The sequence below is a fragment of the Electrophorus electricus genome, chromosome 14 (assembly GCF_013358815.1).
Source record: "Electrophorus electricus isolate fEleEle1 chromosome 14, fEleEle1.pri, whole genome shotgun sequence".
Taxonomy (NCBI): Eukaryota; Metazoa; Chordata; class Actinopteri; order Gymnotiformes; family Gymnotidae; genus Electrophorus; species Electrophorus electricus.
The window spans coordinates 1,615,726-1,642,939 of NC_049548.1; the positions used below are offsets into that span (position 1 = coordinate 1,615,726).

Here is a 27,214-nt window from a genome sequence, read left to right on the forward strand (position 1 = left end):
TATAACAATAAGAATGTAAAAGAATAAGAAACAACATATATTGGATATGACTTGTGCAAGTCTACGAATGGTAAGGTGTTCGATCCTTCCGATCTTTCACTGTTTACAGTATACCAGGTAAAGTGACAGTGCATTACAACATTCACTTAGGTGTGCAGTGAATACAGAATAAAAATGACAAAAGACTGGATATTAATTATAATAATAATAAGAAGTACAATTCTAGCACTCAATACCACTCAGTAGCATTCTTACACAAAAATAACAATTGTACAGTGTCATCGCAGTTGGTACGAATGATCTCCTGTACTGCTCCTTACTATAGTGGAGCTGATTGAGTCTGTGACGAAAAGTGCTCTGCTGTCTAGCCAGTAGATTATGGACAGGTTTTGAAGTATTATCGAGGATAGCCTTGAGTTTGTCGTCTGTCCTCATTTTAACCACAAAGTCAAAACTGTCCAGAGTGCAGCCAAGGACTAAGCCAGCCTTCTTGATCAGTTTGTTGAGCTTGTTTGTCTCTCGTCCTCTGATGCTACCTCCCCAACACACAACTGCAAAGAAGATATGACTCGCAACATCAGACTGGTAGAACATTATCAGCGTCTTGCTGCACACATTAAAGGAACTGAGCTTCCTCAAAAAGTAAGCTCTACTAATCCCCTTCCTGTACACAGCTTCTAAATTGCCCTTCCAGTCCAGTTTCTTGTCGAGGATGACACCCAAGTATTTGTACGTTACCAGCTGTGCAATGGGAAACCGGTGTCATGGGAAACCGGTGCTGAGAAAGGTGCACAAAAGAAAATACCTCTAGTAGAGTGGAAAAAACTGTCCATCATTCAACAACAGTGGTCCTAACTTGGGGGCCACGGTACTGCAACTTTTATTATCTTTGCTGCTCTAACAAGCAACCAGTGGGACAAGCAACAATTGGAAACTGGTGCTAGGTGTTGGGAAAAGTACTCTGCCAAGCCCTTTCTTGGGTAACCAGTGTCACAAAAGGCGAAATCAGGTAGTGTGGCCGAGCGGTCCAAGGCGCTGGATTAAGGCTCCAGTCCTTTCGGGGGCGTGGGTTCGAATCCCACCGCTGCCAGGAAGCACTGTACTTTTGAGAATCCACTGAAGCAATTGCACGCACAGTTATTTTGAGCAAAAATGTTGGCACATATATGGGAAGATTCAATAGGAGGCACTCACATGACAGTCGCCGAGAGGCATGCCAAGATTCTTGTCTAACAAGGTCTAAGGTGGTCTAAGACTTGGTTCAAATCCCACTGCTGCCACTTTATGTTTTAAAAAGACCAGTGCTTAGTCATGAACCTTGTCTACAGTGTCTCTCGAAAGATTCCTTGTCCCAATCGAGGTTGATGAAGCAACCCCGAATGCTGCTGTCGATGCCCGAGCGCTTGGAAAGACTTTGGTTTTACCAATCAAATGTGGCCTCATACACTGCCATGAAATGCTTGCTGCAATGGCAGCATTTGCAAAGAGCACTTTGTCCAAACCCAGCTGATAAAAGTTCTGGATTCTTCAACTTTTTCAGTTCATCATACATAAATAGGCCATGGACTTATGACATACACTGATGCTAAGTTGTTGGAACTGTTAGGACTCCCAAGGATACCGCTGTTTGGAGAAAAGATGTTATTGAAAAGCTCTCTGACAAAAGTTAGGGATTCTTCAAATGAAAGAGGTGGAGAGATGAACAAAGAAGAGAAAGTGGTGACAGAACCTACCTTTTGAGCAAAGTAGTTTGGCCACAGTATGTAGGTAGGCAGACAGACAGATAGACAGATAGATAGATAGATAGATAATCACTATATTTAATCCCAGAGGGAAATTGAAACATTGAAGTAGCACAAAAAAGAGAAATATTATATATATATATATATATATATATATATACAATATATAACAATAAGAATGTAAAAGAATAAGAAACAACATATATTGGATATGACTTGTGCAAGTCTACGAATGGTAAGGTGTTCGATCCTTCCGATCTTTCACTGTTTACAGTATACCAGGTAAAGTGACAGTGCATTACAACATTCACTTAGGTGTGCAGTGAATACAGAATAAAAATGACAAAAGACTGGATATTAATTATAATAATAATAAGAAGTACAATTCTAGCACTCAATACCACTCAGTAGCATTCTTACACAAAAATAACAATTGTACAGTGTCATCGCAGTTGGTACGAATGATCTCCTGTACTGCTCCTTACTATAGTGGAGCTGATTGAGTCTGTGACGAAAAGTGCTCTGCTGTCTAGCCAGTAGATTATGGACAGGTTTTGAAGTATTATCGAGGATAGCCTTGAGTTTGTCGTCTGTCCTCATTTTAACCACAAAGTCAAAACTGTCCAGAGTGCAGCCAAGGACTAAGCCAGCCTTCTTGATCAGTTTGTTGAGCTTGTTTGTCTCTCGTCCTCTGATGCTACCTCCCCAACACACAACTGCAAAGAAGATATGACTCGCAACATCAGACTGGTAGAACATTATCAGCGTCTTGCTGCACACATTAAAGGAACTGAGCTTCCTCAAAAAGTAAGCTCTACTAATCCCCTTCCTGTACACAGCTTCTAAATTGCCCTTCCAGTCCAGTTTCTTGTCGAGGATGACACCCAAGTATTTGTACGTTACCAGCTGTGCAATGGGAAACCGGTGTCATGGGAAACCGGTGCTGAGAAAGGTGCACAAAAGAAAATACCTCTAGTAGAGTGGAAAAAACTGTCCATCATTCAACAACAGTGGTCCTAACTTGGGGGCCACGGTACTGCAACTTTTATTATCTTTGCTGCTCTAACAAGCAACCAGTGGGACAAGCAACAATTGGAAACTGGTGCTAGGTGTTGGGAAAAGTACTCTGCCAAGCCCTTTCTTGGGTAACCAGTGTCACAGAAGGAGAAATCAGGTAGTGTGGCCGAGCGGTCCAAGGCGCTGGATTAAGGCTCCAGTCCTTTCGGGGGCGTGGGTTCGAATCCCACCGCTGCCAGGAAGCACTGTACTTTTGAGAATCCACTGAAGCAATTGCACGCACAGTTATTTTGAGCAAAAATGTTGGCACATATATGGGAAGATTCAATAGGAGGCACTCACATGACAGTCGCCGAGAGGCATGCCAAGATTCTTGTCTAACAAGGTCTAAGGTGGTCTAAGACTTGGTTCAAATCCCACCGCTGCCACTTCATGTTTTAAAAAGACCAGTGCTTAGTCATGAACCTTGTCTACAGTGTCTCTCGAAAGATTCCTTGTCCCAATCGAGGTTGATGAAGCAACCCCGAATGCTGCTGTCGATGCCCGAGCGCTTGGAAAGACTTTGGTTTTACCAATCAAATGTGGCCTCATACACTGCCATGAAATGCTTGCTGCAATGGCAGCATTGGCAAAGAGCACTTTGTCCAAACCCAGCTGATAAAAGTTCTGGATTCTTCAACTTTTTCAGTTCATCATACATAAATAGGCCATGGACTTATGACATACACTGATGCTAAGTTGTTGGAACTGTTAGGACTCCCAAGGATACCGCTGTTTCGAGAAAAGATGTTATTGAAAAGCTCTCTGACAAAAGTTAGGGATTCTTCAAATGAAAGAGGTGGAGAGATGAACAAAGAAGAGAAAGTGGTGACAGAACCTACCTTTTGAGCAAAGTAGTTTGGCCACAGTATGTAGGTAGGCAGACAGACAGATAGATAGATAGATAGATAGATAGATAGATAGATAATCACTATATTTAATCCCAGAGGGAAATTGAAACATTGAAGTAGCACAAAAAAGAGAAATATTATATATATATATATATATATATATATATATATATATATATATACAATATATAACAATAAGAATGTAAAAGAATAAGAAACAACATATATTGTATATGACTTGTGCAAGTCTACGAATGGTAAGGTGTTCGATCCTTCCGATCTTTCACTGTTTACAGTATACCAGGTAAAGTGACAGTGCATTACAACATTCACTTAGGTGTGCAGTGAATACAGAATAAAAATGACAAAAGACTGGATATTAATTATAATAATAATAATAAGTACAATTCTAGCACTCAATACCACTCAGTAGCATTCTTACACAAAAATAACAATTGTACAGTGTCATCGCAGTTGGTACGAATGATCTCCTGTACTGCTCCTTACTATAGTGGAGCTGATTGAGTCTGTGACGAAAAGTGCTCTGCTGTCTAGCCAGTAGATTATGGACAGGTTTTGAAGTATTATCGAGGATAGCCTTGAGTTTGTCGTCTGTCCTCATTTTAACCACAAAGTCAAAACTGTCCAGAGTGCAGCCAAGGACTAAGCCAGCCTTCTTGATCAGTTTGTTGAGCTTGTTTGTCTCTCGTCCTCTGATGCTACCTCCCCAACACACAACTGCAAAGAAGATATGACTCGCAACATCAGACTGGTAGAACATTATCAGCGTCTTGCTGCACACATTAAAGGAACTGAGCTTCCTCAAAAAGTAAGCTCTACTAATCCCCTTCCTGTACACAGCTTCTAAATTGCCCTTCCAGTCCAGTTTCTTGTCGAGGATGACACCCAAGTATTTGTACGTTACCAGCTGTGCAATGGGAAACCGGTGTCATGGGAAACCGGTGCTGAGAAAGGTGCACAAAAGAAAATACCTCTAGTAGAGTGGAAAAAACTGTCCATCATTCAACAACAGTGGTCCTAACTTGGGGGCCACGGTACTGCAACTTTTATTATCTTTGCTGCTCTAACAAGCAACCAGTGGGACAAGCAACAATTGGAAACTGGTGCTAGGTGTTGGGAAAAGTACTCTGCCAAGCCCTTTCTTGGGAAACCAGTGTCACAAAAGGCGAAATCAGGTAGTGTGGCCGAGCGGTCCAAGGCGCTGGATTAAGGCTCCAGTCCTTTCGGGGGCGTGGGTTCGAATCCCACCGCTGCCAGGAAGCACTGTACTTTTGAGAATCCACTGAAGCAATTGCACGCACAGTTATTTTGAGCAAAAATGTTGGCACATATATGGGAAGATTCAATAGGAGGCACTCACATGACAGTCGCCGAGAGGCATGCCAAGATTCTTGTCTAACAAGGTCTAAGGTGGTCTAAGACTTGGTTCAAATCCCACTGCTGCCACTTCATGTTTTAAAAAGACCAGTGCTTAGTCATGAACCTTGTCTACAGTGTCTCTCGAAAGATTCCTTGTCCCAATCGAGGTTGATGAAGCAACCCCGAATGCTGCTGTCGATGCCCGAGCGCTTGGAAAGAGTTTGGTTTTACCAATCAAATGTGGCCTCATACACTGCCATGAAATGCTTGCTGCAATGGCAGCATTTGCAAAGAGCACTTTGTCCAAACCCAGCTGATAAAAGTTCTGGATTCTTCAACTTTTTCAGTTCATCATACATAAATAGGCCATGGACTTATGACATACACTGATGCTAAGTTGTTGGAACTGTTAGGACTCCCAAGGATACCGCTGTTTGGAGAAAAGATGTTATTGAAAAGCTCTCTGACAAAAGTTAGGGATTCTTCAAATGAAAGAGGTGGAGAGATGAACAAAGAAGAGAAAGTGGTGACAGAACCTACCTTTTGAGCAAAGTAGTTTGGCCACAGTATGTAGGTAGGCAGACAGACAGATAGATAGATAGATAGATAGATAGATAATCACTATATTTAATCCCAGAGGGAAATTGAAACATTGAAGTAGCACAAAAAAGAGAAATATTATATATATATATATATATATATATATATATATATATATATATATACAATATATAACAATAAGAATGTAAAAGAATAAGAAACAACATATATTGTATATGACTTGTGCAAGTCTACGAATGGTAAGGTGTTCGATCCTTCCGATCTTTCACTGTTTACAGTATACCAGGTAAAGTGACAGTGCATTACAACATTCACTTAGGTGTGCAGTGAATACAGAATAAAAATGACAAAAGACTGGATATTAATTATAATAATAATAAGAAGTACAATTCTAGCACTCAATACCACTCAGTAGCATTCTTACACAAAAATAACAATTGTACAGTGTCATCGCAGTTGGTACGAATGATCTCCTGTACTGCTCCTTACTATAGTGGAGCTGATTGAGTCTGTGACGAAAAGTGCTCTGCTGTCTAGCCAGTAGATTATGGACAGGTTTTGAAGTATTATCGAGGATAGCCTTGAGTTTGTCGTCTGTCCTCATTTTAACCACAAAGTCAAAACTGTCCAGAGTGCAGCCAAGGACTAAGCCAGCCTTCTTGATCAGTTTGTTGAGCTTGTTTGTCTCTCGTCCTCTGATGCTACCTCCCCAACACACAACTGCAAAGAAGATATGACTCGCAACATCAGACTGGTAGAACATTATCAGCGTCTTGCTGCACACATTAAAGGAACTGAGCTTCCTCAAAAAGTAAGCTCTACTAATCCCCTTCCTGTACACAGCTTCTAAATTGCCCTTCCAGTCCAGTTTCTTGTCGAGGATGACACCCAAGTATTTGTACGTTACCAGCTGTGCAATGGGAAACCGGTGTCATGGGAAACCGGTGCTGAGAAAGGTGCACAAAAGAAAATACCTCTAGTAGAGTGGAAAAAACTGTCCATCATTCAACAACAGTGGTCCTAACTTGGGGGCCACGGTACTGCAACTTTTATTATCTTTGCTGCTCTAACAAGCAACCAGTGGGACAAGCAACAATTGGAAACTGGTGCTAGGTGTTGGGAAAAGTACTCTGCCAAGCCCTTTCTTGGGTAACCAGTGTCACAGAAGGAGAAATCAGGTAGTGTGGCCGAGCGGTCCAAGGCGCTGGATTAAGGCTCCAGTCCTTTCGGGGGCGTGGGTTCGAATCCCACCGCTGCCAGGAAGCACTGTACTTTTGAGAATCCACTGAAGCAATTGCACGCACAGTTATTTTGAGCAAAAATGTTGGCACATATATGGGAAGATTCAATAGGAGGCACTCACATGACAGTCGCCGAGAGGCATGCCAAGATTCTTGTCTAACAAGGTCTAAGGTGGTCTAAGACTTGGTTCAAATCCCACTGCTGCCACTTCATGTTTTAAAAAGACCAGTGCTTAGTCATGAACCTTGTCTACAGTGTCTCTCGAAAGATTCCTTGTCCCAATCGAGGTTGATGAAGCAACCCCGAATGCTGCTGTCGATGCCCGAGCGCTTGGAAAGACTTTGGTTTTACCAATCAAATGTGGCCTCATACACTGCCATGAAATGCTTGCTGCAATGGCAGCATTTGCAAAGAGCACTTTGTCCAAACCCAGCTGATAAAAGTTCTGGATTCTTCAACTTTTTCAGTTCATCATACATAAATAGGCCATGGACTTATGACATACACTGATGCTAAGTTGTTGGAACTGTTAGGACTCCCAAGGATACCGCTGTTTGGAGAAAAGATGTTATTGAAAAGCTCTCTGACAAAAGTTAGGGATTCTTCAAATGAAAGAGGTGGAGAGATGAACAAAGAAGAGAAAGTGGTGACAGAACCTACCTTTTGAGCAAAGTAGTTTGGCCACAGTATGTAGGTAGGCAGACAGACAGATAGATAGATAGATAGATAGATAGATAGATAGATAATCGCTATATTTAATCCCAGAGGGAAATTGAAACATTGAAGTAGCACAAAAAACATAAATGTTATATATATATATATATACAATATATAAAAATAAGAATGTAAAAGAATAAGAAACAACATATATTGTATATGACTTGTGCAAGTGTAAGAATGGTAAGGTGTTCGATCCTTCCGATCTTTCACTGTTTACAGTATACCAGGTAAAGTGACAGTGCATTACAACATTCACTTAGGTGTGCAGTGAATACAGAATAAAAATGACAAAAGACTGGATATTAATAATAATAATAATAATAATAAGTACAATTCTAGCACTCAATACCACTCAGTAGCATCCTTACACAAAAATAACAATTGTGCAGTGTCATCGCAGTTGGTACGAATGATCTCCTGTACTGCTCCTTACTACAGTGGAGCTGATTGAGTCTGTGACAAAAAGTGCTCTGCTGTCTAGCCAGAAGATTATGGACAGGTTTTGAAGTATTATCGAGGATAGCCTTGAGTTTGTCGTCTGTCCTCATTTTAACCACAATGTCAAAACTGTCCAGAGAGCAGCCAAGGACTAAGCCAGCCTTCTTGATCAGTTTGTTGAGCTTGTTTGTCTCTCGTCCTCTGATGCTACCTCCCCAACACACAACTGCAAAAAGGAAACTCTACTAATCCCCTTCCTGTACACAGCTTCTGAATTGCCCTTCCAGTCCAGTTTCTTGTCGAGGAAGACACCCAAGTATTTGTATGTTACCTCCTACTCAATAGGAAACCGATGTCATGGGAAACCGGTGCTGACAAAGGTGCACAAAACAGAATACCTCTAGTAGAGTGGAAAAAACTTTCCATCATTCGACGACAGTGGTCCTAACTTGGGGGCCATAGTACTGCAACTTTTAGTGTCTTTGCTGCTCTAACAAGCAACCAAAGGGCCACAGTACTTAAGCATTTAGTGTCTTTGCTACTGTGGCAATCAACAATTCACTTAAGATGCACTGTATAATCTGCAGAAAAGTGGATACAGGTGTGTCAAAGTGGGAACTGTGCTTTGGCCATCCAAGAGCAAGGTTTGGCACATGTATGCTACGTACGCCTTGGACTTATCACGTACACTGATGCTAAGTTGTTGGAACTCTTAGGACTCCAACAATACCCCTGCTACAATGGTGCCATGTGGAACGAACACCTTATTGAAAGCCTCGCTGATAAAAGTTATGCATTCTTCAACTTATACAGGTCACAGTTGTCATGGGAAATCGGTGCTGACAAATGTGCACAAAACAGCCTTCCTCTAGTAGAGTGGCCAAAGGTTTCATTCATTTGATGACAGTGGTGCTCAATTGGGGGCCACAGTACTGCAACTTTTATTATCTTTACTTCTCTAACAAGTAATCTTACACTCAAGATAGGACTTTTACTTTGTCAGAGTTGACCCACGTGCAACAAAGTGGGACCGGTGGTGTGGCACTCTATGAATCTTGATTGACAAAAGTATGTTACGTAGGACACTGAGTTCCACCTGATTCTCAGCAGTTGGAACTCATCACACCAAAGAATCATCTGCTGCACTGGGAGAATTTGGAAAAAGTACCTGAATGTGAACGCTATAGATTCTTCAACTGATTCAGAATGAAATGAAAACACAGAAGAACAAGTGGCAACTCATGCTAAATGTTGGCAAAAGTACTCTGCCAACCAGTTTCTTGGGTAACCAGTATCAAAAATAAGGCAAGGAAAGCTTGCATCAGGTAGTGTGACAGAGCAATCCAAGGTGTTGGATTAAGGCTCTAGTCCTTTCAGGGGGATGGGTTCAAGGCCGACTGCTGCCAGTAAACACTAAACTTTTGAGAAACCACTGAAGCACTCGCGCGCACACACAGCTACTTTGAGCAAAAACGTTGGTCCATATATGGAAAGATTCAATAGGAGGACTCATATGACTGTAGCAGAGAGCCATGCCAAGATCCTTGTCTAACATTACCTTTATTTGCAACAATCAATTCAAGATTGGGCAAAGGACTTGACCAGGATGTGTGAAAGTACAGACTCCTTCTTTCACAAATATGTTGAAAAGCCTCTGCTTTCGGGTAGCGTGGCCGAGTGGTCTAAGGCGCTGGATTTAGGCTCCAGTCTCTGTGGAGGCTTGGGTTCAAATCCCACCGCTGCCACTTTGTGTTTTAAAAAGACCGTTGCTTAGTCATGAACCTTGTCTACAGTGTCTCTCGAAAGATTCCTCGTCCCAATAGAGATTGATGAAGCAACCCCAAGTGCTGCTGTTGATGCCTGAGTGCTTGGAAAGACTTTGGTTTCAGCACTCAAATGTGGCCTCATACACTGCCATGAAACCCTTGCTGCAAAAGCAGCATTTACATAGAGCACTTTGTTGAAACCCAGCTGATAAAAGTTCTGGATTCTTCATCTTTTTCAGTTCATCATCCATACATAGGCCATGGACTTATCACATACAGTGATGCTAAGTTGTTGGAACGCTTAGGACTCCCAACGATACCCTTGCTATATTGGCGCTGTTTGGAACAAACATGTTTTTGATAACCTCTCTGACAAAAGTTAGGCATTCTTCAACTGAAACAGGTGGACAGGCGACCAAAGAAGAGAAAGTGGTGACAGAACCTACCTTTTGACAAAAGTACTTTGGCCAGAGTAGATAGATAGATAGATAGATAGATAGATAGATAGATAGATAGATAGATAGATAGATAGATAGATAGATAGATAGATAGATAGATAGATAGATAGATAGATAGATAGATAGAAAGATAATCGCTATATTTCATCCCAGAGGGAAATTGAAACATTGAAGTAGCACAAAAAACATAAATGTTATATATATATATATATATACAATATATAAAATAAGAATGTAAAAGAATAAGAAACAACATATATTGTATATGACTTGTGCAAGTGTAAGAATGGTAAGGTGTTCGATCCTTCCGATCTTTCACTGTTTACAGTATACCAGGTAAAGTGACAGTGCATTACAACATTCACTTAGGTGTGCAGTGAATACAGAATAAAAATGACAAAAGACTGGATATTAATAATAATAATAATAATAATAAGTGCAATTCTAGCACTCAATACCACTCAGTAGCATCCTTACACAAAAATAACAATTGTGCAGTGTCATCGCAGTTGGTACGAATGATCTCCTGTACTGCTCCTTACTACAGTGGAGCTGATTGAGTCTGTGACAAAAAGTGCTCTGCTGTCTAGCCAGAAGATTATGGACAGGTTTTGAAGTATTATCGAGGATAGCCTTGAGTTTGTCATCTGTCCTCATTTTAACCACAATGTCAAAACTGTCCAGAGAGCAGCCAAGGACTAAGCCAGCCTTCTTGATCAGTTTGTTGAGCTTGTTTGTCTCTCGTCCTCTGATGCTACCTCCCCAACACACAACTGCAAAAAGGAAACTCTACTAATCCCCTTCCTGTACACAGCTTCTGAATTGCCCTTCCAGTCCAGTTTCTTGTCGAGGAAGACACCCAAGTATTTGTATGTTACCTCCTACTCAATAGGAAACCGATGTCATGGGAAACCGGTGCTGACAAAGGTGCACAAAACAGAATACCTCTAGTAGAGTGGAAAAAACTTTCCATCATTCGACGACAGTGGTCCTAACTTGGGGGCCATAGTACTGCAACTTTTAGTGTCTTTGCTGCTCTAACAAGCAACCAAAGGGCCACAGTACTTAAGCATTTAGTGTCTTTGCTACTGTGGCAATCAACAATTCACTTAAGATGCACTGTATAATCTGCAGAAAAGTGGATACAGGTGTGTCAAAGTGGGAACTGTGCTTTGGCCATCCAAGAGCAAGGTTTGGCACATGTATGCTACGTACGCCTTGGACTTATCACGTACACTGATGCTAAGTTGTTGGAACTCTTAGGACTCCAACAATACCCCTGCTACAATGGTGCCATGTGGAACGAACACCTTATTGAAAGCCTCGCTGATAAAAGTTATGCATTCTTCAACTTATACAGGTCACAGTTGTCATGGGAAATCGGTGCTGACAAATGTGCACAAAACAGCCTTCCTCTAGTAGAGTGGCCAAAGGTTTCATTCATTTGATGACAGTGGTGCTCAATTGGGGGCCACAGTACTGCAACTTTTATTATCTTTACTTCTCTAACAAGTAATCTTACACTCAAGATAGGACTTTTACTTTGTCAGAGTTGACCCACGTGCAACAAAGTGGGACCGGTGGTGTGGCACTCTATGAATCTTGATTGACAAAAGTATGTTACGTAGGACACTGAGTTCCACCTGATTCTCAGCAGTTGGAACTCATCACACCAAAGAATCATCTGCTGCACTGGGAGAATTTGGAAAAAGTACCTGAATGTGAACGTTATAGATTCTTCAACTGATTCAGAATGAAATGAAAACACAGAAGAACAAGTGGCAACTCATGCTAAATGTTGGCAAAAGTACTCTGCCAACCAGTTTCTTGGGTAACCAGTATCAAAAATAAGGCAAGGAAAGCTTGCATCAGGTAGTGTGACAGAGCAATCCAAGGTGTTGGATTAAGGCTCTAGTCCTTTCAGGGGGATGGGTTCAAGGCCGACTGCTGCCAGTAAACACTAAACTTTTGAGAAACCACTGAAGCACTCGCGCGCACACACAGCTACTTTGAGCAAAAACGTTGGTCCATATATGGAAAGATTCAATAGGAGGACTCATATGACTGTAGCAGAGAGCCATGCCAAGATCCTTGTCTAACATTACCTTTATTTGCAACAATCAATTCAAGATTGGGCAAAGGACTTGACCAGGATGTGTGAAAGTACAGACTCCTTCTTTCACAAATATGTTGAAAAGCCTCTGCTTTCGGGTAGCGTGGCCGAGTGGTCTAAGGCGCTGGATTTAGGCTCCAGTCTCTGTGGAGGCTTGGGTTCAAATCCCACCGCTGCCACTTTGTGTTTTAAAAAGACCGTTGCTTAGTCATGAACCTTGTCTACAGTGTCTCTCGAAAGATTCCTCGTCCCAATAGAGATTGATGAAGCAACCCCAAGTGCTGCTGTTGATGCCTGAGTGCTTGGAAAGACTTTGGTTTCAGCACTCAAATGTGGCCTCATACACTGCCATGAAACCCTTGCTGCAAAAGCAGCATTTACATAGAGCACTTTGTTGAAACCCAGCTGATAAAAGTTCTGGATTCTTCATCTTTTTCAGTTCATCATCCATACATAGGCCATGGACTTATCACATACAGTGATGCTAAGTTGTTGGAACGCTTAGGACTCCCAACGATACCCTTGCTATATTGGCGCTGTTTGGAACAAACATGTTTTTGATAACCTCTCTGACAAAAGTTAGGCATTCTTCAACTGAAACAGGTGGACAGGCGACCAAAGAAGAGAAAGTGGTGACAGAACCTACCTTTTGACAAAAGTACTTTGGCCACAGTAGATAGATAGATAGATAGATAGATAGATAGATAGATAGATAGATAGATAGATAGATAGATAGATAGATAGATAGATAGATAGATAGATAGATAGATAGATAGATAGATAGATAGATAGATAGATAGATAATCGCTATATTTCATCCCAGAGGGAAATTGAAACATTGAAGTAGCACAAAAAACATAAATGTTATATATATATATATATATACAATATATAAAAATAAGAATGTAAAAGAATAAGAAACAACATATATTGTATATGACTTGTGCAAGTGTAAGAATGGTAAGGTGTTCGATCCTTCCGATCTTTCACTGTTTACAGTATACCAGGTAAAGTGACAGTGCATTACAACATTCACTTAGGTGTGCAGTGAATACAGAATAAAAATGACAAAAGACTGGATATTAATAATAATAATAATAATAATAATAAGTGCAATTCTAGCACTCAATACCACTCAGTAGCATCCTTACACAAAAATAACAATTGTGCAGTGTCATCGCAGTTGGTACGAATGATCTCCTGTACTGCTCCTTACTACAGTGGAGCTGATTGAGTCTGTGACAAAAAGTGCTCTGCTGTCTAGCCAGAAGATTATGGACAGGTTTTGAAGTATTATCGAGGATAGCCTTGAGTTTGTCGTCTGTCCTCATTTTAACCACAATGTCAAAACTGTCCAGAGAGCAGCCAAGGACTAAGCCAGCCTTCTTGATCAGTTTGTTGAGCTTGTTTGTCTCTCGTCCTCTGATGCTACCTCCCCAACACACAACTGCAAAAAGGAAACTCTACTAATCCCCTTCCTGTACACAGCTTCTGAATTGCCCTTCCAGTCCAGTTTCTTGTCGAGGAAGACACCCAAGTATTTGTATGTTACCTCCTACTCAATAGGAAACCGATGTCATGGGAAACCGGTGCTGACAAAGGTGCACAAAACAGAATACCTCTAGTAGAGTGGAAAAAACTTTCCATCATTCGACGACAGTGGTCCTAACTTGGGGGCCATAGTACTGCAACTTTTAGTGTCTTTGCTGCTCTAACAAGCAACCAAAGGGCCACAGTACTTAAGCATTTAGTGTCTTTGCTACTGTGGCAATCAACAATTCACTTAAGATGCACTGTATAATCTGCAGAAAAGTGCATACAGGTGTGTCAAAGTGGGAACTGTGCTTTGGCCATCCAAGAGCAAGGTTTGGCACATGTATGCTACGTACGCCTTGGACTTATCACGTACACTGATGCTAAGTTGTTGGAACTCTTAGGACTCCAACAATACCCCTGCTACAATGGTGCCATGTGGAACGAACACCTTATTGAAAGCCTCGCTGATAAAAGTTATGCATTCTTCAACTTATACAGGTCACAGTTGTCATGGGAAATCGGTGCTGACAAATGTGCACAAAACAGCCTTCCTCTAGTAGAGTGGCCAAAGGTTTCATTCATTTGATGACAGTGGTGCTCAATTGGGGGCCACAGTACTGCAACTTTTATTATCTTTACTTCTCTAACAAGTAATCTTACACTCAAGATAGGACTTTTACTTTGTCAGAGTTGACCCACGTGCAACAAAGTGGGACCGGTGGTGTGGCACTCTATGAATCTTGATTGACAAAAGTATGTTACGTAGGACACTGAGTTCCACCTGATTCTCAGCAGTTGGAACTCATCACACCAAAGAATCATCTGCTGCACTGGGAGAATTTGGAAAAAGTACCTGAATGTGAACGTTATAGATTCTTCAACTGATTCAGAATGAAATGAAAACACAGAAGAACAAGTGGCAACTCATGCTAAATGTTGGCAAAAGTACTCTGCCAACCAGTTTCTTGGGTAACCAGTATCAAAAATAAGGCAAGGAAAGCTTGCATCAGGTAGTGTGACAGAGCAATCCAAGGTGTTGGATTAAGGCTCTAGTCCTTTCAGGGGGATGGGTTCAAGGCCGACTGCTGCCAGTAAACACTAAACTTCTGAGAAACCACTGAAGCACTCGCGCGCACACACAGCTACTTTGAGCAAAAATGTTGGTCCATATATGGAAAGATTCAATAGGAGGACTCATATGACTGTAGCAGAGAGCCATGCCAAGATCCTTGTCTAACATTACCTTTATTTGCAACAATCAATTCAAGATTGGGCAAAGGACTTGACCAGGATGTGTGAAAGTACAGACTCCTTCTTTCACAAATATGTTGAAAAGCCTCTGCTTTCGGGTAGCGTGGCCGAGTGGTCTAAGGCGCTGGATTTAGGCTCCAGTCTCTGTGGAGGCGTGGGTTCAAATCCCACCGCTGCCACTTTGTGTTTTAAAAAGACCGTTGCTTAGTCATGAACCTTGTCTACAGTGTCTCTCGAAAGATTCCTCGTCCCAATAGAGATTGATGAAGCAACCCCAAATGCTGCTGTTGATGCCTGAGTGCTTGGAAAGACTTTGGTTTCAGCACTCAAATGTGGCCTCATACACTGCCATGAAACCCTTGCTGCAAAAGCAGCATTTACATAGAGCACTTTGTTGAAACCCAGCTGATAAAAGTTCTGGATTCTTCATCTTTTTCAGTTCATCATCCATACATAGGCCATGGACTTATCACATACAGTGATGCTAAGTTGTTGGAACGCTTAGGACTCCCAACGATACCCTTGCTATATTGGCGCTGTTTGGAACAAACATGTTTTTGATAACCTCTCTGACAAAAGTTAGGCATTCTTCAACTGAAACAGGTGGACAGGCGACCAAAGAAGAGAAAGTGGTGACAGAACCTACCTTTTGACAAAAGTACTTTGGCCACAGTAGATAGATAGATAGATAGATAGATAGATAGACAGATAGATAGATAGATAGATAGATAGATAGATAGATAGATAGATAGATAGATAGATAGAAAGATAATCGCTATATTTCATCCCAGAGGGAAATTGAAACATTGAAGTAGCACAAAAAACATAAATGTTATATATATATATATATATACAATATATAAAAATAAGAATGTAAAAGAATAAGAAACAACATATATTGTATATGACTTGTGCAAGTGTAAGAATGGTAAGGTGTTCGATCCTTCCGATCTTTCACTGTTTACAGTATACCAGGTAAAGTGACAGTGCATTACAACATTCACTTAGGTGTGCAGTGAATACAGAATAAAAATGACAAAAGACTGGATATTAATAATAATAATAATAATAATAAGTGCAATTCTAGCACTCAATACCACTCAGTAGCATCCTTACACAAAAATAACAATTGTGCAGTGTCATCGCAGTTGGTACGAATGATCTCCTGTACTGCTCCTTACTACAGTGGAGCTGATTGAGTCTGTGACAAAAAGTGCTCTGCTGTCTAGCCAGAAGATTATGGACAGGTTTTGAAGTATTATCGAGGATAGCCTTGAGTTTGTCGTCTGTCCTCATTTTAACCACAATGTCAAAACTGTCCAGAGAGCAGCCAAGGACTAAGCCAGCCTTCTTGATCAGTTTGTTGAGCTTGTTTGTCTCTCGTCCTCTGATGCTACCTCCCCAACACACAACTGCAAAAAGGAAACTCTACTAATCCCCTTCCTGTACACAGCTTCTGAATTGCCCTTCCAGTCCAGTTTCTTGTCGAGGAAGACACCCAAGTATTTGTATGTTACCTCCTACTCAATAGGAAACCGATGTCATGGGAAACCGGTGCTGACAAAGGTGCACAAAACAGAATACCTCTAGTAGAGTGGAAAAAACTTTCCATCATTCGACGACAGTGGTCCTAACTTGGGGGCCATAGTACTGCAACTTTTAGTGTCTTTGCTGCTCTAACAAGCAACCAAAGGGCCACAGTACTTAAGCATTTAGTGTCTTTGCTACTGTGGCAATCAACAATTCACTTAAGATGCACTGTATAATCTGCAGAAAAGTGCATACAGGTGTGTCAAAGTGGGAACTGTGCTTTGGCCATCCAAGAGCAAGGTTTGGCACATGTATGCTACGTACGCCTTGGACTTATCACGTACACTGATGCTAAGTTGTTGGAACTCTTAGGACTCCAACAATACCCCTGCTACAATGGTGCCATGTGGAACGAACACCTTATTGAAAGCCTCGCTGATAAAAGTTATGCATTCTTCAACTTATACAGGTCACAGTTGTCATGGGAAATCGGTGCTGACAAATGTGCACAAAACAGCCTTCCTCTAGTAGAGTGGCCAAAGGTTTCATTCATTTGATGACAGTGGTGCTCAATTGGGGGCCACAGTACTGCAACTTTTATTATCTTTACTTCTCTAACAAGTAATCTTACACTCAAGATAGGACTTTTACTTTGTCAGAGTTGACCCACGTGCAACAAAGTGGGACCGGTGGTGTGGCACTCTATGAATCTTGATTGACAAAAGTATGTTACGTAGGACACTGAGTTCCACCTGATTCTCAGCAGTTGGAACTCATCACACCAAAGAATCATCTGCTGCACTGGGAGAATTTGGAAAAAGTACCTGAATGTGAACGTTATAGATTCTTCAACTGATTCAGAATGAAATGAAAACACAGAAGAACAAGTGGCAACTCATGCTAAATGTTGGCAAAAGTACTCTGCCAACCAGTTTCTTGGGTAACCAGTATCAAAAATAAGACAAGGAAAGCTTGCATCAGGTAGTGTGACAGAGCAATCCAAGGTGTTGGATTAAGGCTCTAGTCCTTTCAGGGGGATGGGTTCAAGGCCGACTGCTGCCAGTAAACACTAAACTTCTGAGAAACCACTGAAGCACTCGCGCGCACACACAGCTACTTTGAGCAAAAACGTTGGTCCATATATGGAAAGATTCAATAGGAGGACTCATATGACTGTAGCAGAGAGCCATGCCAAGATCCTTGTCTAACATTACCTTTATTTGCAACAATCAATTCAAGATTGGGCAAAGGACTTGACCAGGATGTGTGAAAGTACAGACTCCTTCTTTCACAAATATGTTGAAAAGCCTCTGCTTTCGGGTAGCGTGGCCGAGTGGTCTAAGGCGCTGGATTTAGGCTCCAGTCTCTGTGGAGGCGTGGGTTCAAATCCCACCGCTGCCACTTTGTGTTTTAAAAAGACCGTTGCTTAGTCATGAACCTTGTCTACAGTGTCTCTCGAAAGATTCCTCGTCCCAATAGAGATTGATGAAGCAACCCCAAATGCTGCTGTTGATGCCTGAGTGCTTGGAAAGACTTTGGTTTCAGCACTCAAATGTGGCCTCATACACTGCCATGAAACCCTTGCTGCAAAAGCAGCATTTACATAGAGCTTTGTTGAAACCCAGCTGATAAAAGTTCTGGATTCTTCATCTTTTTCAGTTCATCATCCATACATAGGCCATGGACTTATCACATACAGTGATGCTAAGTTGTTGGAACGCTTAGGACTCCCAACGATACCCTTGCTATATTGGCGCTGTTTGGAACAAACATGTTTTTGATAACCTCTCTGACAAAAGTTAGGCATTCTTCAACTGAAACAGGTGGACAGGCGACCAAAGAAGAGAAAGTGGTGACAGAACCTACCTTTTGACAAAAGTACTTTGGCCACAGTAGATAGAATAGATAGATAGATAGATAGATAGATAGATAGATAGATAGATAGATAGATAGATAGATAGATAGATAGATAGATAGATAGATAGATAGATAGATAGATAGATAGATAGATAGATAGATAGATAATCGCTATATTTCATCCCAGAGGGAAATTGAAACATTGAAGTAGCACAAAAAACATAAATGTTATATATATATATATATATATACAATATATAAAAATAAGAATGTAAAAGAATAAGAAACAACATATATTGTATATGACTTGTGCAAGTGTAAGAATGGTAAGGTGTTCGATCCTTCCGATCTTTCACTGTTTACAGTATACCAGGTAAAGTGACAGTGCATTACAACATTCACTTAGGTGTGCAGTGAATACAGAATAAAAATGACAAAAGACTGGATATTAATAATAATAATAATAATAATAAGTGCAATTCTAGCACTCAATACCACTCAGTAGCATCCTTACACAAAAATAACAATTGTGCAGTGTCATCGCAGTTGGTACGAATGATCTCCTGTACTGCTCCTTACTACAGTGGAGCTGATTGAGTCTGTGACAAAAAGTGCTCTGCTGTCTAGCCAGAAGATTATGGACAGGTTTTGAAGTATTATCGAGGATAGCCTTGAGTTTGTCGTCTGTCCTCATTTTAACCACAATGTCAAAACTGTCCAGAGAGCAGCCAAGGACTAAGCCAGCCTTCTTGATCAGTTTGTTGAGCTTGTTTGTCTCTCGTCCTCTGATGCTACCTCCCCAACACACAACTGCAAAAAGGAAACTCTACTAATCCCCTTCCTGTACACAGCTTCTGAATTGCCCTTCCAGTCCAGTTTCTTGTCGAGGAAGACACCCAAGTATTTGTATGTTACCTCCTACTCAATAGGAAACCGATGTCATGGGAAACCGGTGCTGACAAAGGTGCACAAAACAGAATACCTCTAGTAGAGTGGAAAAAACTTTCCATCATTCGACGACAGTGGTCCTAACTTGGGGGCCATAGTACTGCAACTTTTAGTGTCTTTGCTGCTCTAACAAGCAACCAAAGGGCCACAGTACTTAAGCATTTAGTGTCTTTGCTACTGTGGCAATCAACAATTCACTTAAGATGCACTGTATAATCTGCAGAAAAGTGCATACAGGTGTGTCAAAGTGGGAACTGTGCTTTGGCCATCCAAGAGCAAGGTTTGGCACATGTATGCTACGTACGCCTTGGACTTATCACGTACACTGATGCTAAGTTGTTGGAACTCTTAGGACTCCAACAATACCCCTGCTACAATGGTGCCATGTGGAACGAACACCTTATTGAAAGCCTCGCTGATAAAAGTTATGCATTCTTCAACTTATACAGGTCACAGTTGTCATGGGAAATCGGTGCTGACAAATGTGCACAAAACAGCCTTCCTCTAGTAGAGTGGCCAAAGGTTTCATTCATTTGATGACAGTGGTGCTCAATTGGGGGCCACAGTACTGCAACTTTTATTATCTTTACTTCTCTAACAAGTAATCTTACACTCAAGATAGGACTTTTACTTTGTCAGAGTTGACCCACGTGCAACAAAGTGGGACCGGTGGTGTGGCACTCTATGAATCTTGATTGACAAAAGTATGTTACGTAGGACACTGAGTTCCACCTGATTCTCAGCAGTTGGAACTCATCACACCAAAGAATCATCTGCTGCACTGGGAGAATTTGGAAAAAGTACCTGAATGTGAACGTTATAGATTCTTCAACTGATTCAGAATGAAATGAAAACACAGAAGAACAAGTGGCAACTCATGCTAAATGTTGGCAAAAGTACTCTGCCAACCAGTTTCTTGGGTAACCAGTATCAAAAATAAGGCAAGGAAAGCTTGCATCAGGTAGTGTGACAGAGCAATCCAAGGTGTTGGATTAAGGCTCTAGTCCTTTCAGGGGGATGGGTTCAAGGCCGACTGCTGCCAGTAAACACTAAACTTTTGAGAAACCACTGAAGCACTCGCGCGCACACACAGCTACTTTGAGCAAAAACGTTGGTCCATATATGGAAAGATTCAATAGGAGGACTCATATGACTGTAGCAGAGAGCCATGCCAAGATCCTTGTCTAACATTACCTTTATTTGCAACAATCAATTCAAGATTGGGCAAAGGACTTGACCAGGATGTGTGAAAGTACAGACTCCTTCTTTCACAAATATGTTGAAAAGCCTCTGCTTTCGGGTAGCGTGGCCGAGTGGTCTAAGGCGCTGGATTTAGGCTCCAGTCTCTGTGGAGGCGTGGGTTCAAATCCCACCGCTGCCACTTTGTGTTTTAAAAAGACCGTTGCTTAGTCATGAACCTTGTCTACAGTGTCTCTCGAAAGATTCCTCGTCCCAATAGAGATTGATGAAGCAACCCCAAATGCTGCTGTTGATGCCTGAGTGCTTGGAAAGACTTTGGTTTCAGCACTCAAATGTGGCCTCATACACTGCCATGAAACCCTTGCTGCAAAAGCAGCATTTACATAGAGCACTTTGTTGAAACCCAGCTGATAAAAGTTCTGGATTCTTCATCTTTTTCAGTTCATCATCCATACATAGGCCATGGACTTATCACATACAGTGATGCTAAGTTGTTGGAACGCTTAGGACTCCCAACGATACCCTTGCTATATTGGCGCTGTTTGGAACAAACATGTTTTTGATAACCTCTCTGACAAAAGTTAGGCATTCTTCAACTGAAACAGGTGGACAGGCGACCAAAGAAGAGAAAGTGGTGACAGAACCTACCTTTTGACAAAAGTACTTTGGCCACAGTAGATAGATAGATAGATAGATAGATAGATAGATAGATAGATAGATAGATAGATAGATAGATAGATAGATAGATAGATAGATAGATAGATAGATAGATAGATAGATAGATAGATAGATAGATAGATAGATAGATAATCGCTATATTTCATCCCAGAGGGAAATTGAAACATTGAAGTAGCACAAAAAACATAAATGTTTTATATATATATATATATATACAATATATAAAAATAAGAATGTAAAAGAATAAGAAACAACATATATTGTATATGACTTGTGCAAGTGTAAGAATGGTAAGGTGTTCGATCCTTCCGATCTTTCACTGTTTACAGTATACCAGGTAAAGTGACAGTGCATTACAACATTCACTTAGGTGTGCAGTGAATACAGAATAAAAATGACAAAAGACTGGATATTAATAATAATAATAATAATAATAAGTGCAATTCTAGCACTCAATACCACTCAGTAGCATCCTTACACAAAAATAACAATTGTGCAGTGTCATCGCAGTTGGTACGAATGATCTCCTGTACTGCTCCTTACTACAGTGGAGCTGATTGAGTCTGTGACAAAAAGTGCTCTGCTGTCTAGCCAGAAGATTATGGACAGGTTTTGAAGTATTATCGAGGATAGCCTTGAGTTTGTCGTCTGTCCTCATTTTAACCACAATGTCAAAACTGTCCAGAGAGCAGCCAAGGACTAAGCCAGCCTTCTTGATCAGTTTGTTGAGCTTGTTTGTCTCTCGTCCTCTGATGCTACCTCCCCAACACACAACTGCAAAAAGGAAACTCTACTAATCCCCTTCCTGTACACAGCTTCTGAATTGCCCTTCCAGTCCAGTTTCTTGTCGAGGAAGACACCCAAGTATTTGTATGTTACCTCCTACTCAATAGGAAACCGATGTCATGGGAAACCGGTGCTGACAAAGGTGCACAAAACAGAATACCTCTAGTAGAGTGGAAAAAACTTTCCATCATTCGACGACAGTGGTCCTAACTTGGGGGCCATAGTACTGCAACTTTTAGTGTCTTTGCTGCTCTAACAAGCAACCAAAGGGCCACAGTACTTAAGCATTTAGTGTCTTTGCTACTGTGGCAATCAACAATTCACTTAAGATGCACTGTATAATCTGCAGAAAAGTGCATACAGGTGTGTCAAAGTGGGAACTGTGCTTTGGCCATCCAAGAGCAAGGTTTGGCACATGTATGCTACGTACGCCTTGGACTTATCACGTACACTGATGCTAAGTTGTTGGAACTCTTAGGACTCCAACAATACCCCTGCTACAATGGTGCCATGTGGAACGAACACCTTATTGAAAGCCTCGCTGATAAAAGTTATGCATTCTTCAACTTATACAGGTCACAGTTGTCATGGGAAATCGGTGCTGACAAATGTGCACAAAACAGCCTTCCTCTAGTAGAGTGGCCAAAGGTTTCATTCATTTGATGACAGTGGTGCTCAATTGGGGGCCACAGTACTGCAACTTTTATTATCTTTACTTCTCTAACAAGTAATCTTACACTCAAGATAGGACTTTTACTTTGTCAGAGTTGACCCACGTGCAACAAAGTGGGACCGGTGGTGTGGCACTCTATGAATCTTGATTGACAAAAGTATGTTACGTAGGACACTGAGTTCCACCTGATTCTCAGCAGTTGGAACTCATCACACCAAAGAATCATCTGCTGCACTGGGAGAATTTGGAAAAAGTACCTGAATGTGAACGTTATAGATTCTTCAACTGATTCAGAATGAAATGAAAACACAGAAGAACAAGTGGCAACTCATGCTAAATGTTGGCAAAAGTACTCTGCCAACCAGTTTCTTGGGTAACCAGTATCAAAAATAAGGCAAGGAAAGCTTGCATCAGGTAGTGTGACAGAGCAATCCAAGGTGTTGGATTAAGGCTCTAGTCCTTTCAGGGGGATGGGTTCAAGGCCGACTGCTGCCAGTAAACACTAAACTTTTGAGAAACCACTGAAGCACTCGCGCGCACACACAGCTACTTTGAGCAAAAACGTTGGTCCATATATGGAAAGATTCAATAGGAGGACTCATATGACTGTAGCAGAGAGCCATGCCAAGATCCTTGTCTAACATTACCTTTATTTGCAACAATCAATTCAAGATTGGGCAAAGGACTTGACCAGGATGTGTGAAAGTACAGACTCCTTCTTTCACAAATATGTTGAAAAGCCTCTGCTTTAGGGTAGCGTGGCCGAGTGGTCTAAGGCGCTGGATTTAGGCTCCAGTCTCTGTGGAGGCGTGGGTTCAAATCCCACCGCTGCCACTTTGTGTTTTAAAAAGACCGTTGCTTAGTCATGAACCTTGTCTACAGTGTCTCTCGAAAGATTCCTCGTCCCAATAGAGATTGATGAAGCAACCCCAAATGCTGCTGTTGATGCCTGAGTGCTTGGAAAGACTTTGGTTTCAGCACTCAAATGTGGCCTCATACACTGCCATGAAACCCTTGCTGCAAAAGCAGCATTTACATAGAGCACTTTGTTGAAACCCAGCTGATAAAAGTTCTGGATTCTTCATCTTTTTCAGTTCATCATCCATACATAGGCCATGGACTTATCACATACAGTGATGCTAAGTTGTTGGAACGCTTAGGACTCCCAACGATACCCTTGCTATATTGGCGCTGTTTGGAACAAACATGTTTTTGATAACCTCTCTGACAAAAGTTAGGCATTCTTCAACTGAAACAGGTGGACAGGCGACCAAAGAAGAGAAAGTGGTGACAGAACCTACCTTTTGACAAAAGTACTTTGGCCACAGTAGATAGATAGATAGATAGATAGATAGATAGATAGATAGATAGATAGATAGATAGATAGATAGATAGATAGATAGATAGATAGATAGATAGATAGATAGATAGATAGATAGATAGATAGATAATCGCTATATTTCATCCCAGAGGGAAATTGAAACATTGAAGTAGCACAAAAAACATAAATGTTATATATATATATATATATATACAATATATAAAAATAAGAATGTAAAAGAATAAGAAACAACATATATTGTATATGACTTGTGCAAGTGTAAGAATGGTAAGGTGTTCGATCCTTCCGATCTTTCACTGTTTACAGTATACCAGGTAAAGTGACAGTGCATTACAACATTCACTTAGGTGTGCAGTGAATACAGAATAAAAATGACAAAAGACTGGATATTAATAATAATAATAATAATAATAAGTAGCAATTCTAGCACTCAATACCACTCAGTAGCATCCTTACACAAAAATAACAATTGTGCAGTGTCATCGCAGTTGGTACGAATGATCTCCTGTACTGCTCCTTACTACAGTGGAGCTGATTGAGTCTGTGACAAAAAGTGCTCTGCTGTCTAGCCAGAAGATTATGGACAGGTTTTGAAGTATTATCGAGGATAGCCTTGAGTTTGTCGTCTGTCCTCATTTTAACCACAATGTCAAAACTGTCCAGAGAGCAGCCAAGGACTAAGCCAGCCTTCTTGATCAGTTTGTTGAGCTTGTTTGTCTCTCGTCCTCTGATGCTACCTCCCCAACACACAACTGCAAAAAGGAAACTCTACTAATCCCCTTCCTGTACACAGCTTCTGAATTGCCCTTCCAGTCCAGTTTCTTGTCGAGGAAGACACCCAAGTATTTGTATGTTACCTCCTACTCAATAGGAAACCGATGTCATGGGAAACCGGTGCTGACAAAGGTGCACAAAACAGAATACCTCTAGTAGAGTGGAAAAAACTTTCCATCATTCGACGACAGTGGTCCTAACTTGGGGGCCATAGTACTGCAACTTTTAGTGTCTTTGCTGCTCTAACAAGCAACCAAAGGGCCACAGTACTTAAGCATTTAGTGTCTTTGCTACTGTGGCAATCAACAATTCACTTAAGATGCACTGTATAATCTGCAGAAAAGTGCATACAGGTGTGTCAAAGTGGGAACTGTGCTTTGGCCATCCAAGAGCAAGGTTTGGCACATGTATGCTACGTACGCCTTGGACTTATCACGTACACTGATGCTAAGTTGTTGGAACTCTTAGGACTCCAACAATACCCCTGCTACAATGGTGCCATGTGGAACGAACACCTTATTGAAAGCCTCGCTGATAAAAGTTATGCATTCTTCAACTTATACAGGTCACAGTTGTCATGGGAAATCGGTGCTGACAAATGTGCACAAAACAGCCTTCCTCTAGTAGAGTGGCCAAAGGTTTCATTCATTTGATGACAGTGGTGCTCAATTGGGGGCCACAGTACTGCAACTTTTATTATCTTTACTTCTCTAACAAGTAATCTTACACTCAAGATAGGACTTTTACTTTGTCAGAGTTGACCCACGTGCAACAAAGTGGGACCGGTGGTGTGGCACTCTATGAATCTTGATTGACAAAAGTATGTTACGTAGGACACTGAGTTCCACCTGATTCTCAGCAGTTGGAACTCATCACACCAAAGAATCATCTGCTGCACTGGGAGAATTTGGAAAAAGTACCTGAATGTGAACGTTATAGATTCTTCAACTGATTCAGAATGAAATGAAAACACAGAAGAACAAGTGGCAACTCATGCTAAATGTTGGCAAAAGTACTCTGCCAACCAGTTTCTTGGGTAACCAGTATCAAAAATAAGGCAAGGAAAGCTTGCATCAGGTAGTGTGACAGAGCAATCCAAGGTGTTGGATTAAGGCTCTAGTCCTTTCAGGGGGATGGGTTCAAGGCCGACTGCTGCCAGTAAACACTAAACTTTTGAGAAACCACTGAAGCACTCGCGCGCACACACAGCTACTTTGAGCAAAAACGTTGGTCCATATATGGAAAGATTCAATAGGAGGACTCATATGACTGTAGCAGAGAGCCATGCCAAGATCCTTGTCTAACATTACCTTTATTTGCAACAATCAATTCAAGATTGGGCAAAGGACTTGACCAGGATGTGTGAAAGTACAGACTCCTTCTTTCACAAATATGTCGAAAAGCCTCTGCTTTCGGGTAGCGTGGCAGAGTGGTCTAAGGCGCTGGATTTAGGCTCCAGTCTCTGTGGAGGCGTGGGTTCAAATCCCACCGCTGCCACTTTGTGTTTTAAAAAGACCGTTGCTTAGTCATGAACCTTGTCTACAGTGTCTCTCGAAAGATTCCTCGTCCCAATAGAGATTGATGAAGCAACCCCAAATGCTGCTGTTGATGCCTGAGTGCTTGGAAAGACTTTGGTTTCAGCACTCAAATGTGGCCTCATACACTGCCATGAAACCCTTGCTGCAAAAGCAGCATTTACATAGAGCACTTTGTTGAAACCCAGCTGATAAAAGTTCTGGATTCTTCATCTTTTTCAGTTCATCATCCATACATAGGCCATGGACTTATCACATACAGTGATGCTAAGTTGTTGGAACGCTTAGGACTCCCAACGATACCCTTGCTATATTGGCGCTGTTTGGAACAAACATGTTTTTGATAACCTCTCTGACAAAAGTTAGGCATTCTTCAACTGAAACAGGTGGACAGGCGACCAAAGAAGAGAAAGTGGTGACAGAACCTACCTTTTGACAAAAGTACTTTGGCCACAGTAGATAGATAGATAGATAGATAGATAGATAGATAGATAGATAGATAGATAGATAGATAGATAGATAGATAGATAGATAGATAGATAGATAGATAGATAGATAGATAGATAGATAGATAGATAGATAATCGCTATATTTCATCCCAGAGGGAAATTGAAACATTGAAGTAGCACAAAAAACATAAATGTTATATATATATATATATATATACAATATATAAAAATAAGAATGTAAAAGAATAAGAAACAACATATATTGTATATGACTTGTGCAAGTGTAAGAATGGTAAGGTGTTCGATCCTTCCGATCTTTCACTGTTTA

General features: G+C 41.2%; 11 non-coding genes across 11 annotated transcripts; all 11 read left to right on the forward strand.

The window, feature by feature from the left end:
• The first annotated feature begins 1,008 nt into the window (after positions 1-1,008).
• On the forward strand, positions 1,009-1,090 carry trnal-aag. Its single transcript has one exon. It is a non-coding gene; the product is annotated as a tRNA-Leu (tRNA).
• A 1,825-nt stretch (positions 1,091-2,915) lies between these two features.
• Positions 2,916-2,997, forward strand: trnal-aag. The gene has a single exon. It is a non-coding gene; the product is annotated as a tRNA-Leu (tRNA).
• Positions 2,998-4,844: 1,847 nt separating this feature from the next.
• trnal-aag lies at positions 4,845-4,926 on the forward strand. The gene has a single exon. It is a non-coding gene; the product is annotated as a tRNA-Leu (tRNA).
• Positions 4,927-6,767: 1,841 nt separating this feature from the next.
• trnal-aag lies at positions 6,768-6,849 on the forward strand. Its single transcript has one exon. It is a non-coding gene; the product is annotated as a tRNA-Leu (tRNA).
• A 2,804-nt stretch (positions 6,850-9,653) lies between these two features.
• Positions 9,654-9,735, forward strand: trnal-uag. The gene has a single exon. It is a non-coding gene; the product is annotated as a tRNA-Leu (tRNA).
• A 2,689-nt stretch (positions 9,736-12,424) lies between these two features.
• Positions 12,425-12,506, forward strand: trnal-uag. The gene has a single exon. It is a non-coding gene; the product is annotated as a tRNA-Leu (tRNA).
• Positions 12,507-15,211: 2,705 nt separating this feature from the next.
• On the forward strand, positions 15,212-15,293 carry trnal-uag. Its single transcript has one exon. It is a non-coding gene; the product is annotated as a tRNA-Leu (tRNA).
• A 2,670-nt stretch (positions 15,294-17,963) lies between these two features.
• On the forward strand, positions 17,964-18,045 carry trnal-uag. Its single transcript has one exon. It is a non-coding gene; the product is annotated as a tRNA-Leu (tRNA).
• Positions 18,046-20,748: 2,703 nt separating this feature from the next.
• trnal-uag lies at positions 20,749-20,830 on the forward strand. The gene has a single exon. It is a non-coding gene; the product is annotated as a tRNA-Leu (tRNA).
• A 2,708-nt stretch (positions 20,831-23,538) lies between these two features.
• On the forward strand, positions 23,539-23,620 carry trnal-uag. Its single transcript has one exon. It is a non-coding gene; the product is annotated as a tRNA-Leu (tRNA).
• Positions 23,621-26,317: 2,697 nt separating this feature from the next.
• On the forward strand, positions 26,318-26,399 carry trnal-uag. The gene has a single exon. It is a non-coding gene; the product is annotated as a tRNA-Leu (tRNA).
• Positions 26,400-27,214: the final 815 nt, after the last annotated feature.